General features: G+C 29.6%; 1 pseudogene; it reads left to right on the top strand.

The window, feature by feature from the left end:
- The first annotated feature begins 1,947 nt into the window (after positions 1-1,947).
- Positions 1,948-6,465, top strand: part of LOC106469518 — a 48,073-nt pseudogene continuing 43,555 nt past the window's right edge.

Below are 6,465 nucleotides of genomic sequence, written 5' to 3' on the forward strand. Positions count from 1 at the left end.
CTAATCTAGTTTGCTTGGCCTAACCAATACTTGTGTATCAGCACGTGCTTTCAGTCTATAGTTTTGCTGCTATAAATCAGCTGTCTTTAATCAGAATGACAAAAACTAAAAATGGTTAACTTTTACTCTTAGATGAAGCTGTAGTAAATATTTTATACCGATAGCTTATGACTTTTTGCGTAGGCGTGCGCAAAAATTTTGGTCAAAATTGAGCGGTTTTTGTTGAATAACTTTTCACATGTGGCTTACATTTAGACTAAATTTTACACCTAATTTTAGGTTATAAAGATCTGTCGGTGTACAAATTTGAAAAAAAAATCCATAAACATTAAGTACACTTTTTTTTATTAAATACAGTTTCTGTATTTTCGGTGCTAAGAAAAAAATTAAAAACAAAATTCAATGAAAATTGGAGATTTTATATTTCGTATATTTTTTAATGGATTGTCTTGAAGTTTTGTATGCGAGGTAAGGGTCCACTAGAGTACATCCACTGAAAAAATGTAAATATGTGATAGTTTGGATTACCACAGTCCAGGCTAAAGAGCATGAAAAATCGCTAAAATATCACTTCTGTTAATATCGCACAGTGTGTCCTGCAGGTTGTTTTGGCCGCACGACACACTACCACGTGCCTTGGTGCAGATTACTTGTAGGTGAAATTCCAAAGCCCCGGAGCATGAGAAGAGAGAAGGTGTAATGGTTTGTTGCCCAATATGTATGTCGTCTTGAAACAACAACAATACTCCTTTAGTGTCTGTTGCTGGTATGCATAACCAACGTCCTAGTTTTTCAAAATGTATGCCGAAAACGCAAGTTCGATAAGAGCTCAATGGGTTTCTTAATTTTCTTATTGCATGCTTTAACCATTTGGATGCAATTTGACCTGCAATTCTGCAGACAGAATGTTTTGTAAGCTTGCTTTGTAGTTGAACTGTACATGACATATTAAATATGTCGAGGTCAGAATTATATTTCGTACGAATGAATGTTGGATGACGAACAAAACCTCTAGTGACTCGCACAACTTGCAACCTTTCGTGTACACTGACAAACGAAAACCAGTTGTTAGTCATTTCCGTTATGATTTTTTTTTAATTTTATGTTTCTGAAACAGTGTCGTATGTAATTTTTTTTTCTCGCTATTGTAAGTATACAGTAACTCAGATTGGAAATTTTTGAAAATTTGATTTTATTATACGTTAAGTTCAAGCTTTTTGACTCGAAAGAGTACTAATATTACTGTTACGACAGCGAAAGTCACGTGAACCTGGTAACACGTGATGAGTTCTAGAAGATTCACGAAGAGACGAGATGCACGCTTTTTGTATATATATAAGACCGGTAAGAAGTGACGGCAACAATGGAATTGAATTGCAGACAGAGATAGAGGCGGACAATTGAGTCAAGCGCGTGAATCGTTCGTTGTGAATCATAGCGTTTGTTTAAATTGCATGAAATTAGGTGCCAACTAGAACTTTCTAGGCCTTACATTATCAAACTTTTTAATATTAACACTATTCACCCTCCAGTTAACATCTAAATTTCAATAATTAAAAAAAATACAGCTTAAAGTAGTACCTTAAGAATAAAAGTATACTATAATTTTTCAATGAAATGACTTATAATTATTAGTTTTTGATTTTCAGGTGAAGTTGATGTAGTGGGTAACCTTAACTTGAAGTTTAAAATCTATGATTAAATACTCTTAAGAAATAAGTTTATAAGCTAATTGTTGTTAATTAAAACTAAAGTATAATAAATATATGGTGGAACAAAGGATGATGGTGGCAATTGGTTTGAGCATATTGACTTGTATACTTGACACTTCAAGCTAAGGGTCAACAAAATCTTTCCTTGTAAATTAATCTAAAATATATACATTTTCTATTGTATGATAGTACAAAGCAAATGTGTTATTGCATTTTATTTTAATTTTTATTACAGACAGAAACAACAAAGTTTATTCTTCAGTATCTGTGTACAGTAACAAGTAATATTTCCACTTGGGTTGAACAACAAATCATAGAAGCCAACACAATTTTGGAAGCTTTTGGTATGTTTATTGGTAACTTAAGAAAATAATGCTTAAATCAAAATACGAATTTATTCTTAAGCATAAAACAATGTTTGAGGAAGTTCGAGGTAGTAAATAACTGTTTAAAATCTTTTATTTTAATTCATACTAAAAGTTAGTATTCAGTAAATACATTTGTTATATATTTTAGTGTAGAATATAGAAATGATTGTAAAAATCTTGCTTTTTATTTTGAATAGTTGCTCTAGTCATTTTATAGAAGAATTTTAGTTTTAAAAATGTGGTGTGTATAATAAATAAATTATATATCCAAATTCGTATTACTTATTAGATGATATTTCATGAGGTCTTTGCCAGTAACATCTACCAAGAACCTTTGAAATCAGTTGTTTTGGTTTTATAACTGGCTAATCCGGATAGTTTTTTATTCAAACTGATGATAATCTTACTTGTCAGAGTAGATTTTGACCGTTAGATTTAATACAAGAACTCATAAAAAATAAAGAGAAATACTTTTTCACTGATTTTCCATAATTTTTGATTTTTAGGTGTAAGAAATATTAACTGTTAAGGTTGCAATAAATTTTGTTAGCTCTAGTTCTAACTGGTACTATATGGTTCTATATGACATCCCACTGTTCTTGAAACACATTTTACTGAACTGTTTATGCACCAGATTTTTTTGAGGGTCTATGACTTTGCTTGCTACAGGGTCCTTAATACCATACCAGTCACACATAAAATATCAACAAACATACCATCAATATTGTAATAAATCCCACTAATTACTTCTGGGTCTTCCTTTGTATTTTGTATAGTAATTGAATGATTTTATTCAATGTTTTTGGCCATTTCTTTATCCTGCATATTGTAGTAAGCATAAACATTAAACTACTAAATATGATGCAGTATGTGGACCTCTACCTGGAGTGAATGTTTTAAAAAAAATCAGTAATTTGAGGATTAAACTGATTTTCATTCTAACTATTGAAAAAAGTTCATAATAATTTATAGAAATACAAGTATGAATAAATTAAGTCCTCAAATTTAGTTCGATATTTTGGATAAGGGGGTCATTTAAGTATAGAACTGATGCATAAAACTGCAATACAAAATAAAGTTTTAATTACAGTATTTTTTTTGATACCACAATAATATGTTGAAAATAAAATGTAGAGTTCTTCAATCTAAAATCCAAGAACCTTTTTTTTTATGTATGTATAGAGTTAAACATTAAGAAAATTAAAAAATGGCCTTGGTGCAAAAATTTAGTATTTTCTTTGCAAAAGTTATAAAATTAATTTATAAATATATGGGTATGAAGTACTTATATTTGTAAAAAAGTTTACTTTCATGTTTTAACTTTTTTTTTCGAAATTTCTATGCTAGTTCATAACAATTGTGGGTGAAACTTCATTGTGATATTAAGCCTAATATTTGTTCTTTTTATTGTGCTAGGTAATGCTAAGACTGTTAGAAATGACAACTCTAGTCGATTTGGGAAGTTCATTCAAATTTGTTTTGACTCTCACTATGAAATTAAAGGGTGTATCATACAAGACTATTTGTTGGAACAATCACGTATTACATTCCAGTCTGTAGGAGAACGAAATTATCATGTTTTCTACCAGGTAATTGCAGCAGCACAGAAAAATAATGAATTTCGAGAACAGTTCATGATTGCTTCAGCAGAATCATACAATTACTTAAATCAAAGTGGTTGTACTACCATCAGTGGAACTGATGATGCTACCATGTTTGATTCCTTGAGGTTGGCTATGTCAGTGCTTAATGTACCTTCCGAGATGAGTGATGGTATTTTTGGTGTTTTGAGTGCTATCCTGTGGTTAGGAAACCTTCAGTTTTCTGACCTGGATGGAGAAAAGTGTCAGTTAACACCTGAAGATGAAGACATTGTCATGAAAGTTGCAACACTTCTTGGGGTAGATCCAAAAGGATTTTCACAACTTTGTCTGCATCGTCAAATCATAGTAAGGGGAAATGTGACAGAGATTCCTTTCAAGCTACATGAGGTAAATTTAGAATCATAATTAATAAAACTTGAGTTAAAAAAACACTGACATCCATCAATTAATATCAAATATGCAGTGATTCTATTTTTTTTCCTCTACATCATTTGGTAAACATTGTGTATGTAATTTCAAATCAAAACAGAATATATTCAAGCATGTTGTATCCTTTATTAAATTGAGTAAAATTTATTTGGGATAGCTAGGTATTAAAATTTTGAATGATCTGTAAGCAATTGATATCTTAATATGTTTTAGTTTTGTGTATATGAATTGTATGTATTTTTTCATCACTGAATGATTTAGAACTTTTACAGAAACTATTCATTTAATTTTTCTTTATATATTTAATATTTATCCACATAAATTTCCACATTTTTATTTTACCACAATACAAACATGATTTTAAATGTGGGTAAGTTTATATATTCTTGGCTATATTTTGTGTAACTTCAAGGTAGTAAAGGGACCCATAACTTTAAAAATATTTCAGTAATAGTTTTAGTAAATAAAATAGTTGGTATAATTAATCATGCCTGTCATAAGACATTAGAATTACACTTATTATATTTTTTATGCTGCATTTTTTATATGGGCCCTTAGGGATTTTCAAGAATTAGAAGATTGTATAATAATAATATTCCAACCACACTGTGTTCACCATATCCATTGCAGGCGATGCATTTCGCTCAATCTAAAGCTCATCAGGCCAGCTAGGACACAACAAACACATTAGTGGTCAGAACACTATTTATATAAACTGTATTTACAACAACAATAGTTATGGTGTGAATAAGTTTTCCAAGCTAGCAAAGTGTGGTTATAATTAATAATCTTGTCATAAAACATTAGATTTAGGTATTATTAAATTTCACTCAAAAGCTATTGAAGTTCAATGCTATTATATGTTTAGATATTCTGATAAATAATTAATTTTTCATTATTCTGTGATATCAGGCACAAGACAACAGAAATGCAATGGCCAAGGCTCTCTATTCTCGAACCTTTGCTTGGATAGTAAACTACATAAATAAATGCACTAATCCTGGAAAAGACAGTAAAAGGTTTCTCGGAGTCTTGGACATATTTGGATTTGAAAATTTTGCAGTAGGTTGAAGTACTCTTTATGAAAAAGGAATTGTTAGTTTATCCTTACATTGTAATAACAAGTAAAAATCTCCTTGCATTATTTTTATATTCATATGCTATATGTTTCACATTAAAGCTAAGCCTCATAACACCAACTAAAGTTTTAATACTGAGACAAAAGTAATGTATTTTATTACTTTTAAATTTTTTTCCTTTAGCCTGACTTAGTAACAAAATAGTAAAAAATAAATATTAAAATATGAACCATTAAAATATTTTGGAATGATTTATGAAATGTGATATGTCTTATAACCAGTTTAAGTAATACTAAGTTTTGCTGTTATTAAGAAAAGCATGAAGAGTGTTAACTTGTGTATGTTTATGAACTCCAGATGAATAGCTTTGAACAACTGTGTATCAACTATACAAATGAGAAACTACACAAGTTTTTCAACCACTATGTATTTACTCTAGAACAGGATATTGTGAGTATTAAATACTTTATTTCTTTAGTTAATTGCATTTCAATTTTTTCTTCTTAAGAATACAGTTCTAGATTTGGGAGTGTAACTAAGAGCTGTTAAAGATATTTTGGAATTAATATTGAAATATGATATATAACCAGTTTACCAAAAAAAGGCTGGAATAGTGTTAACCTCTTTATGTTTATTAACTCTAGATAAATAAATGGTGAGCCAAGTTTGAAACCATGTAATACCATGAAATGTACTCCACATTTAGAGCTGTGGGTGCATTATAAGTGTTACAGTCAACCCTTAGAATAGGTGTCAGGATGCTGCTGACTAGCTGACTTCCCTTTAGTCAGTAGTTCAAAATTAAGGCTAGCAGCATATAGCCTTACTAGCTTTGTGATAAAATCAAATATTTTCTGAAGAATAAGACCTACTAGTTACTAATATGTTTCATCATAATCCAGAAAACATATTGTATCTATTAAAATTACATGTTAGTGTTAAATATTTTTAGGCAAGTGTTATTGTTGGAATTTTGTTTTTCAGATTGGAATTATTTGTGCAGTATTTAAAAGCATATATTTAAACTTGTCATGAAGGTTATACTAGTATATAATCTGTATTATGATAAATATAAGTCATTTCATCTTCCATCATATAGTCTTATTTTAGTATATGTGTATATTTCACAAATATTAAATAAATTTTTAGCACTGTTAATGTGATATTTTGTAGTTTTAATTTTAGTTTCTAGTACATGTTTGGTAAACGAAACAGAAAAATTAATCTGTTATTGGTTACTAGTACAGACAAGAAGAAATAACTATTTTCCCTA

This window comes from Limulus polyphemus, unplaced genomic scaffold (genome assembly GCF_000517525.1).
Source record: "Limulus polyphemus unplaced genomic scaffold, Limulus_polyphemus-2.1.2 Scaffold3524, whole genome shotgun sequence".
In the NCBI taxonomy this organism is placed as follows: Eukaryota; Metazoa; Arthropoda; class Merostomata; order Xiphosura; family Limulidae; genus Limulus; species Limulus polyphemus.